The 11544-nt window shown below is 44.2% G+C and overlaps 1 protein-coding gene across 1 annotated transcript in view; it reads right to left on the bottom strand.

The window, feature by feature from the left end:
* HIVEP1 (HIVEP zinc finger 1) overlaps positions 1-578 on the bottom strand; it is a 137615-nt gene extending 137037 nt beyond the window's left edge. The window contains exon 1 of the mRNA XM_040249348.1: positions 325-578. The gene's annotated coding sequence lies outside the window, so the exon portion shown is untranslated. The remainder of the gene's footprint in view (positions 1-324) is intronic.
* Positions 579-11544: the final 10966 nt, after the last annotated feature.

Raw genomic sequence — 11544 nt, 5'->3', positions numbered from 1 at the left:
GGCGCCCCCCTGGCGCGGCCCCGCGGCCCCGGCCCTCCGCCCAGCGCGCGGCCCGGCAGCGCCAGCGCCACGCGGAGATCCCGGGGGTTCCTCCCCGCCGGCCGCCGGGTCACGCCGCCGCCCGGCCCTCCCCACCGCCCTCCGCCCTCGGCGCGCGCCGGGCTCTTCCCGTCCACCGGCCGAATCCCCTCCTCCTCCTCCTCCTTGGGGCGACCCGGCGACGAGACCTGCCCCGCGCGCTCTGCCAACCGTGCCCACCTCCCGCCCCCCCGGAGCCCGGGCTCTCCTTCCCCAGCCGCACAAAAGGACCGAGAGAAAACTTACCCGGACTGCCACGCAAAAAAAAAAAAACAAAACAACCAAACAAAACTCTGATCCACAGCTTCCTGGGTTTAACTTTTAATTTTTAAAAACAACAAAAGCAGAAACCAAAAGCCTCCTAGGTTGGAAGTGGGCGTGAGAGGAAATGCTAGGGGGCGGCGCTTCGTTCTCCCGGCTGCTTGTGCACCCCCCCTTTTCTGGCCCCTGCCTGGGGCTTTGATGTTATCTGGTGCACCGCCTCCGCTGGGTTCAGACCGTGGGCTCCGCGCCCAGAGTGATACACAGATATTTGGCACTTTTATATGCCGGTTTGAAGGGAGGGAAGCAGGTGGTCACGGTGAAGGATTCCCACTTCTCAGCCCCGGCCCTGAGAAAGGAGCTTCAGTCCGTCCCAAGCTTCCCTTTTGTTACCTGGACTGAAATGAACAAACCGCCTATCTAGTTAATCCCAGGGAGAAGGGCCATGTGGCATTTTCTTCTGTTAGACTTCACACCAAAAAAAAAAAAAAAAAAAAAAAAGAGGCTTTCTGAATTAGATTCATTTTCCCTCCACTCAGCACAAACTTACAACAAGGTGGTGTGTACGTTTTCTCAGGCTTTGTTTGGTTTTCTGATCTCAGTTTTGAAAGTAAATATGATTTTCCTTCTAAGATAGACCTGCAGCCTGGAAGAGACAAGCTACCTCTGAAGAACATTTGCTGTTGTTGAGTCTTTCGGTCGTGTCTGACTTCTTTGCCACCTCATGGACTATAGCCCTCCAGGCTCCTCCGTCCGTGGGATTCTCCAGGCCAAGAATACCGGAGTGGTTTGCCATTTCCTTCTCCAGGGGATCTTCCTGACCCAGGAATCAAACTCGTGTCTCCTGCAAGTCTCCTGCATTGCAGGCAGATTGTTCACCCCTGAGCCTTCTGAAGGATATAAACTGGGTAATAACATGCTGTTTATATACCATTCTTACAGGTTAGAGTCTCCCAGCACCCTCCCCCTCCCATTATGGAAAGCTTATAACTGTTGATTTTATCTTTGCTGGACACTAGCAGAAACTGAATGCATTTTTACATTAGGTTAGCAGTCTCAGGACCATCACAAACAGAGCACTAACAAAGGATGCTTTTTTTCTTTTTTAAACAGATTAGCAATCAAATATTGCAGTCTGCCATTCAGCTGACTGGCTATTCATCCACTTTATGCCAACACCGACCTTGTTCAGGCCTTGCCCTCTGGGAGTTTACAAATTAATGGAGACAGAATAAACACATGGAAAAAATACCTAGAGGGGAAAAAAGATACAAGAAGAAGCTTATAAACAGAGCCAATTAAAGCTATACAGTTACTTACATGATTGCTGAGAGCTTTCTGGACTGGGTGGAGGGCAGGATTATCAGAGAAAGTTTCATCTTGAGGGTGAGTTCTGAGTAGGATTTTGAAGGAGAGAAGGTTCATGCTTTGGCAATAGGATGAGAATAGCATTCCAGACAAGGGAAATAGCTTGAAGGTGAGAGCAAGTGAACATGTGTGATGGATTTTCTGGCTAGAGCCGCAGGTCAAAGTAAATGTGGAAAAAAGAAGGGTGGCCATGTAAATGCAGCCTCCCAACTAGGGTACTTTTGAGAGGGAGCAAGAGGCCATGAATGCCCCCAATAAGAGGCATTCGCCTGTCACTCCCAGCCAGATGGGAAGAATGTGTTCTCTCGTACTGAGATGTGGACTTGGAAGACTGAATGCCCTGGGGAAAGCCTTCTTGGGCATCCTTAGGAAGGAATTAAGTCATGATGCTGCATGTTCTTTGGAGACATTTTGGACTGAGAATGATCTTTTAAAGGAAAATTATTATTACTGCTGGATTTAGAATCTGTCATGGTAGTATTTTTAAAAACAGTAGTGGTAATAGTAGTAGCAACATTGGAGAGGGAAATGGCAACCCACTCCAGTGTTCTTGCCTGGAGAGTCCCAGGGACGGGAGAGCCTGGTGGGCTGCCGTCTATGGTCGCACAGAGTCGGACACGACTGAAGCGACTTAGCAGCAGCAGCAACAAATAGTAGTAGCACAGATCTTCCTTGATTTACAGTAGTGTTGTGCCCAGTAAACCCATGTAAATTGAAAATATCATAAGTCAAAAATGCATTTAATACAGCTAATCTACTGAACATCAGAGCTTAGCTTTGTGTGGGTGCTCAGTCGTGTCCAACTCTTTGCAACCCCGTGGACTGTAGCCCACCAGGCTCCTCTGTCCATGGGATTTTCCCAGGCAAGAATACTGAAGTGGATAGCCATTCCCTTCTTCAGGGGATCTTCCCAACCCAGGGATCGAAGCCAGGTCTCCCACGTTGCAGGCAGATTCTTTACAGTCTGAGCCACCAGGCAAGCCCAAGAAAACTGGAGTGGGTAGCCTATCCCTCCTCCAGAGGATCTTCCCAACCCAGGGATCAAATCTGAACCCACATCTCCTGCATTACAGGCAAGTCTTTACTATTGAGCCTCCAGAAAGCCTAGAGTGTAGCCTAGCCTACTTTATACGTGCTCAGAACACTTAGATCAGCCTACAATTGGGCAAAATCATCTAACACAAAGCCTATTTCATAATAAAGTTTTGGATATCTCATGTAACTTATTGAATACTGTACTGAAAGTGAAAACCTGAGTGGCTATATGTGTTTGCTTTTTTTCCCACTTGATGATGTTGCTGACGGAGAGCTGTGCTACTGCCCAGCACTATAGTAGTGTGAATTGCTAACCTGGGAAAAGATCAAACTGAAAAAGTATGATTCTGATTGAATCTTGCTTTTGCACTATTTTATAGTTAAAAAAAAAAAAAAAAAGTAAGTCAAACCATCCTAAGTCCAGGACAGTCTGTATCTGTATCACCAAAAAATAGTGTTAGTAGCATTTGTATCAGAGAAGGCGATGGCACCCCACTCCAGTACTCTTGCCTGGAAAATTCCATGGACGAAGGAGCCTGGTAGGCTGCAGTCCATGGGGTTGCAAAGAGTCGGACACGACTGAGCGACTTCCCTTTCATTTTTAACTTTCATGCATTGGAGAAGGAAATGGCAACCCACTCCAGTGTTCTTGCCTGGAGAATCCCAGGGACTGGGTAGCCTGGCGGGCTGCCGTCTATGGGGTTGCACAGAGTCGGACATGACTGAAGTGACTTAGCATCAGAACAGCAGCATTTGTATGTGCCGTAATAGAGTAGTATTTTTGTGGGCCATTACAGCAGATAGTGGGGTCTCCCAGATGGTGCTAGTGGTAAAGAACCTTCCAATGCAGGAGACATAAGAGATTCAGGTTCAGTCCCTGGGTTGGGAAGATCCCCTGGAGGAGGGCACGGCCACCCACTCCAGTACTCTTGCCTGGAGATTCCCCACGGACTAAGGAGCCTGGCAGGCTATGGGCTATAGGGTCGCGCAGAGTCAGAGAGGCCTGAAACGACTGAGCACAGATGCACGTAGGTAGTGTTCGTGTCCCGGAAGTTGTTATCCAGTTGTTATCTAGTTATGTTTGTATCAGCAGCAGTAGAAATAATAGCCACAGTGGTGGTAGAGGTAATTGACAACTACTGAGAGTGTAGAACTCACCAGGCTTTCCTGTATAAACTCACTTACTCTCCACCATAAACCCATACACAAATGGAGAAAGAGAGGCTTAGAAATGTTAAATAATACGCCTGCAGCCACAGAGCTAGTAAGGGGGGTAGATCTGTGATTGGAACCCAGAGGAAAACAAGATGCTAAAGTTCACAGATTATAGTTTCTGAAAAAAAAATCACAGTAATTCTATAACATTGTACCTCCGTGAAACAAGAAAAAGGAGTGTCAAAAAGGTCCATCGTTTCGAGTTTTGAGAACTTGGTAGATTGTGTGATGAAAATGGCAAAGTTGGGATGGTGCAATGCTTAAGGAACAGAAGAGAAAATGATTTTAAATGTAACCATATTGAGGTTTTGGAGCTTCCTAGGTTGCAATGGGATAAGGCAATGGCAACCCACTCCAGTATTCTTGCCTGGAAAATCCATGGATGGAGGAGCCTGGTGGACTGCGGTCCATGGGGTCGCTAAGAGTCAGGCACCACTGAGTGACTTCACTTTCACTTTTCACTTTCGTGCATTGGAGAAGGAAATGGCAACCCACTCCAGTGTTATTGCCTGGAGAATCCCAGGGACAGGGGAGCCTGGTGGGCTGCCGTCTATGGGGTCGCACAGAGTCGGACATGAGTGAAGCGACTTAGCAGCAGCAGCAGCAGGTTGCACTAGTGGTAAAGAATCTGCCTGCGAATGCAGGAGACACAAAAGATGTGAGCTCGATCCCTGAGTGAAGAAGATACCCTGAAGTAGGAAATGCAACCCCATTGCAATATTCTTGCTGGAAAATTCCATGGGCAGAGGAGCCTGGCAAGTCCATGGGCTACAAAGAGTTGGACACGACTGACCGACTGAGGAGATAACATGTCAGGTTTAGGGTTTTCCCAGGTGGCACAGTGGTTAAGAATCCACCTGCCAATGCAAGAGACACAAGAGATGTGGGTTCAATCGCAGAGTCAGAGGGAAATCCCTTGGAGTAAGAAATGGCAACACACTCCAGTATTCTTGCCTGGAAAATTCCATGGACAGAGAAACTTGACAGGCCATAGTCCATAGGGTTGTGCACAGTCGGACATGACTGAGTGCACACACACACACATGTCCAGGTTTAAGAACAATGATGTAATTCACACTTATGCCAATACTGATACCACTAACCTTGTATGTGTTAAGGCACAACAGTGGTGTCCAACTCTTTGCAATCCCATGGACAGAGGAGCCTGGCGGGCTACAATTCATGGGATTTTCCAGGCAAGAATACTGAAGAGGGTTGTCATGCCCTCCTCCAGGGGTCTTCCCAACCCAAGGATCAAACCCACGTCTCTTATGTCTCCTGCATTGACAGGCAGATTCTTTACCACCTGGGAAGCCACAAATCTCAGTTTACTCATCTGTAAAGTGGATATAACTGTAGTCTTCATAGATATATTATGTGGATTGGATCAGTTGGTATTTCTAAAGTGTTTAAAATATCCTCTAAACTTATAGTTATAAATATATGATTCGGTTCGGTTCAATCGCTCAGTCGTGTCCGACTCTTTGTGACCCCATGAATCGCAGCACGCCAGGCCTCCCTGTCCATCACCAGCTCCTGGAGTTCACTCAGACTCACATCCATTGAGTCGGTGATGCCATCCAGCCATCTCATCCTCTGTCGTCTCCTTCTCCTCCCGCCCCCAATCCCTCCCAGCATCAGAGTCTTTTCCAATGAGTCAACTCTTTGCATGAGGTGGCCAAAGTACTGGAGTTTCAGCTTTAGCATCATTCCTTCCAAAGAAATCCCAGGGCTGATCTCCTTCAGAATGGACTGGTTGGATCTCCTTGCAGTCCAAGGGACTCTCAAGAGTCTTCTCCAACACCACAGTTCAAAGCATCAGTTCTTTGGTGCTCAGCTTTCTTGACAGTCCAACTCTCGCATCCATACATGACCACTGGAAAAACCATAGCCTTGACTAGACAGACCTTTGTTGGCAAAGTAATGTCTCTGCTTTTCAATATGCTATCTAGGTTGCTCATAACTTTCCTTCCAAGGAGTAAGCGTCTTTTAATTTCATGGCTGCAATCACCATCTGCAGTGATTTTGGAGCCCAAAAAGATAAAGTCTGACACTGTTTCCCCATCTATTTCCCATGAAGTGATGGGACCAGATGCCATGATCTTTGTTTTCTGAATGTTGAGTTTAAGCCAACTTTTTCACTCTCCTTTTTCACTTTCATCAAGAGGCTTTTTAGTTCCTCTTCACTTTCTGCCATAAAAGTGGTGTCATCTGCATATCTGAGGTTATTGATATTTCTCCTGGCAATCTTGATTCCAGCTTGTGCTTCTTTCAGCCCAGCGTTTCTCATGATGTACTCTTCACAGAACTTAAATAAGCAGGGTGACAATATACAGCCTTGACGTACTCCTTTTCCTATTTGGAACCAGTCTGTTGTTCCATGTCCAGTTCTAACTGTTGCTTCCTGACCTGTATATAGGTTTCTCAAGAGGCAGGTCAGGTGGTCTGGTATTCCCATCTCTTTCAGAATTTTCCACAGTTTATACTTATATATATGTATATGTCATATTATATATGACAAATTCCTTATTGCTTGTCCAGCTATCCACTAAGTGTACTTTAACCTTAATTACCTTTTAAATTAAGAGGAGAGTCTCTGGAGACTGAGGAGGCCTGATAACTAAATGGAACGTGGTGCTCTGGACAGGATCCTGGAATAGAGAGGACATTAATGGAAAAACTTGGTCACATCCAAATAAAGGCTGGAGTTTAGTCAATAGTAATGTACTCATGGCATCTTCTTGTTTTTGATCAAATCTGATATAAAAATGTCAACAGTGGGGGAACTGGATGAGGGTATACAGGAGTTCTCTGTGTGATCTTGGTAAGTTTTCTGTAAATGTAAAGCTGACTTTAAAAATAATGACTCATAGCTACAGAAAGTGCTGTTATCCAGGCCTTTCTGATGAGGGAACTCAGGCTTAGAGGTTAAGTAACATGTCCAGATTCAATCACATCTGGCCTTACAGAGACCCTCACCGTCGCAGTGGAGCCCAGCCACTGAACCCCTGGTCCTGCAGTCTCCTAGGGGGTCTGAGTTCTCCTTTTCACTCCCCCCACCCCCACAGCCATCCAGGCTAGGAGAGCAGGTGCGGCCTGCACAGAGTTCTGCAAGCAGATAATGTTTTTTTCTCAAGTTCCCTTTCTCCTTTTTGAGATTGAATTCCCACCTTGATGTCCTCTCTAGTAGAACCAGATTTCAGGTTTATATATATATATATATATATATATGGTTTAAAAATATTTTATATATCTTAAGTTCAAAATATACCAGGTTATTAGGTTATCCCTGGCATATTTTCATTTTAGTGGGGGGTTATATCTATAATTGGACTTCCCAGGTGGGGCAGAGGTAAGGAATTCACCCGCCAATGTGGGAGACTTAAGAGACGCAGGTTTGATCCCTGGGTCCGGAAGATCTCCTAGAATGGGAAATGGCAACCCTCTCCCATATTCTTGCCTGAAAAGTCCCATGGACAGAAGGGCCTGGTAGGTAGAGTCCACGGGGTCTCAAAGAGTAGGACATGACTGAATGACTGAGCATGCTTGCCTGTCTATAATTACGTGATTTCAGCCTCAGCCTAGGGGTCCACTAGGTGTATGGAGCAGGCTATGGGATTCAACACAGCATTAAAGCGTTTCAAGTTTCCTGTTGATAACATGGGTTATAAGTAAACTTTTCTTCCTGTAAATAAAATACCAGCCCCACGACTCCACCCCCACCAGCTCTAAGGTACCCTCTTTCTCCAAGCACACCCCATGTATGCCTACTTCCAACACTACCGTCTCTGCCACCCCAAACCTTACCAGCTCCCAACCTCACCAGCCTCTGGCTTTCAACATGTTTTGGGGCTCTAAAAAGTTGTCTCCAGATGCCTGCTCACTGGATGAAATTTTGCAACTTAAACGCTTCTGGTAAATAACTCAAACTTATCCTTTTTTCCCCTTCCCTAAACTCGATGCTGTCCTACTCTGTATTATTTCATTTCATTTTGTTTGTATACGACTATGGTTTAGTCTATGATCTTGAGTTTATTGATATCTTCTTTTCATAGTAGTTCCTATTGTAACAAAATATCTATGGGTATCAATAAACAGCAGAACCCAGGCATGGAGAGTCAAAGTCCAAATTGGGAAAAGTTAGAGAAAGGGTGATAGACAGCATGGACTGTATAAAAGCAAAAATCATATCAATACACAAGTGCTCAGCAAGGAAATAAAAGACAAGGCTTAACCGCTAAGAAGAAGACAATAACAGCTCATAGTAAACTTTAACAGGCTTTGAGTACTTTTTAAATTTCACCTATTTTAATTCTGCAAGAGGAGTTGGAACTTAATCTATAGTAGAAGGTAGGAAATGGAACAAGGATTATAGTAAGTCATCTATAGAAGGGTGTGTGTGAGTGTGTGTGTACAGAATGAATGTCTACCAGTCAGGCGTCTACCTAAGGAAGGTGGGGTTATCGTTTCTAAGATTTTTGGCTCCTGATGGATTATGCACACACGAGGTTCAGTAATTATAAAAAATACTGATGCAAGCAGAAAATCTTGGCACAGTCATGGTATGTAGTCTCCGAGCAGGAGTAACAGGACACACATTTGTCTTCTGCTTGCAACTCTTACAACTGTCACTCCCAACTGTTGTGGAACCTTCTGGTTGCAAAATTCCACCCATCACATAGTAACAAGGGAGTCAAAACAGTTCCGCCCCTCTGAGCGCTGCGCATGCAGCAGTTTCGTAAGCCTGTTCTCTCAGAAATTTCCATAGTCCACCCCTGTGGGACAAAATAAAATGATTTACGGAAAGATAAATCAGATACTTCCCTAACAGTAGCTCTTCTAAAAGCACCCTAAAGTGTGTTTGGGAGAAAGAAGGTGGTAGCTTCTGAATTTTTTTCCAAAACATTTTTTTGTTTTTTTACTGCTCCAATAATCATTCCTTACAAGTACCTGTCCTGAGTGCCTGACGATCTTATATCTGTTTTGGTTCCATTAAAGCAAATTCACACATGTTTTTCCATTCAAATGTCTAATGAGATTGAGAAAGTTTTCATTTCGTTATTTAGAAAAAAGTCTTGTCCCAAGCAATTATTACTCAGAAAAGTTTCCAAACACAAGTTACTTTATGACAGTGGTCTGTGATTCATAGTCTCAAAAGGCCAAGCTGCCACCCTGCAACAAGTCACAAGAAAATATTTTATTGTGCTCATTTACACAAATTCAAAGAGAGCCAGAATAAATTTGGGAAGTATTTATGAAAGAAATTTGGAGTTGCTGCAGAAATATTAGCAGATAATCATAAGAGTATGGATTTCTAGCTACTAAGATAACCTTGAAGCTTGCTTGATTTTTCTGCTAATCTAAAATATATGGCCATACTGAGAGGTAATCCTGAGACTCTGACCAGTTGTGTAGCAGATAAATCAAAAGAACCATTCATCTAAGTTAAAAAGATCCCAGAAAAGAGAGAAATGTTAATGTTTCTTATCATGGCCAAATTACAGCTTAGACACATCAGTAATTAGCAACCAAAGATTAATGCACTAAAGTTCAGTTCAGTTCAGTCACTGAGTTGTGTCCAATTCTTGGTGACCCCATGGACCGCAGCACTCCAGGCTTCCCTGTCCTGCACCAAATCCCAAAGCTTGCTCAAACTCATGTCCATCGAGTCAGTGATGCCACCGAATCATCTCATCCTCTGTCGTCCCCTTCTCCTCCTGCCTTCAATCTTTCCCAGCATCAGGGTCTTTTCTAATGAGTCAGCCTTTCGCATCAGGTGGCCAAAGGATTGGAACTTTAGCTTCAGCATCTGTCCTTCCCATGAGATTCAGGATTGATTTCCTTTAGGATTGCAAGCTCTTAAGAGGCATTTTATAGTGTCCTCATCTTCCCTGGTGACTCAGATGGTAAAGAGTCTGCCCAAAGTGCAGGAGACCTGGGCTCAATCTCTGGGTCGGGAAGATACCCTGGAGAAGGAAATGGCAACCCACTCCAACATTCTTGCCTGGAAAACCCCATGGATGGAGGAGCCTGGCAGGCTACAGTCCATGGGGTTGCAAAGAGTCGGACACGACTGAGCGACTTCACTTTCTTTTCTTTCTTTCATCTGTAAAATGGGATGATAATCATAACTTATATCCCAGGGATGCTTTACGAAAGAGCAGTGAGTGCTTATTAAGTCATCTGGAAGTATCCGCTTCTAGAAAAGTATGTAACTAAACATTATAGTTGCTCCTCTTTATCCTTCACTGTGTGTGATGTCTTTTATGTTCTCCCTGTATCTATGATATCCTCCTTTCTTTCTCTACTTACATAGTATTGATACATGGTTGGATTCCTTTTTAAGTCAGCATTTATCTCCATATCTTATAAGTACTTGCCATTTTGTTGCTCTGTTTTGTTTCTTGTCTGTGCTTCTGAATTTGAAGTGAATGGCTTATTCTTAAACCTAGGACAATATTATTTTTTGGTTCTATAAAGTCTGTGAGTTGGACATTTGCCCTCTTAAATTAAATTAGAACCACTACTTCTAATAATATTTACAAGCTGATTGAATTCTTTAGATGGAAATTGTGCACAATCTCTGTTTTCCTTCTAATTTGTATTGGCCTGACATTTGGCTTCTGGAATATAGATTCTCTGACTAGTTAAAATCAGAATTATCTCTTTACAACCACTCAACCCACAATTCTGAGATTTCTAACTGAATTTTCTAATTCCCTCAATTTTCTATTAACCAACACCCTCCTGCCTGTTTTCCCGACACCAACTCCCTGCTTTTTTCCCCCATATTTAAAAGATTCGGGATTTAATTATTATCATCCTAAGATGTAGAAGCCCACTGTGATACATTAAAATTTGTTTTTTCCTCACTCTTTTCTTGAAAAGATTGCTAAAGATGAAAAGCAAGTGCAGCCTACACTACATTTAATAAAAAGCTTCTCAATAGTAGATTTAATTCAGCAGTATTCGGAGTTGCCAATATTAACATTGGAGGGTGTCTGGAGAGAGAACACAGTTGTCCATCGTGAAAGCAACTTGGGAAAGATAGGGCTAGAGTCCAAACATTCCGAGCTTCCCTTAATCAGCCACTAATTATCTCCTAAAAATAACACTCTGATCATGTAACTGAAGAAACCCAGTGGCTCCCCACTATGAGACAAAGCCCATATTCCCAGGCCGGCTTTCAAACCACTGTATGACCCAAGTGTGTATTTCCAGTGTCATCATCAGCTGCTTCCCTAAATACAGTCTTCATTTAAGCTACATGGTTCTACTTGCTGTTTCTGCAGTAAGTTTGAAGCGTCCTTTCCTCTGTGTTTCTAATCACTGTCCCCACAAGGAATGCCTGCCTTCCTCCTCTTTGGTTCATCAAAACCCTACCCATTCTCTAACATCCGGATGAACTGTCCCCTTCCCGTGACCACTCTGTGAGACGGTCCAACGGACTCATGTAAAATTGACATACTCTCGATTAGGCAGGCAATCGTGTCTGTAATGCTAAGTGCCATTGTGTGACTTTTTCTGTCTTCTGGTCTCAATTGCTTGGAATAGACAGCTCTTATTATTTCATATAACCCCCTCCCT

The sequence above is a fragment of the Oryx dammah genome, unplaced genomic scaffold (assembly GCF_014754425.2).
Source record: "Oryx dammah isolate SB20612 unplaced genomic scaffold, SCBI_Odam_1.1 HiC_scaffold_11, whole genome shotgun sequence".
Classification (NCBI taxonomy): Eukaryota; Metazoa; Chordata; class Mammalia; order Artiodactyla; family Bovidae; genus Oryx; species Oryx dammah.
Note: the sequence above shows the minus strand (reverse complement) of the source record. Positions and strands in the feature narration are given on the sequence as shown.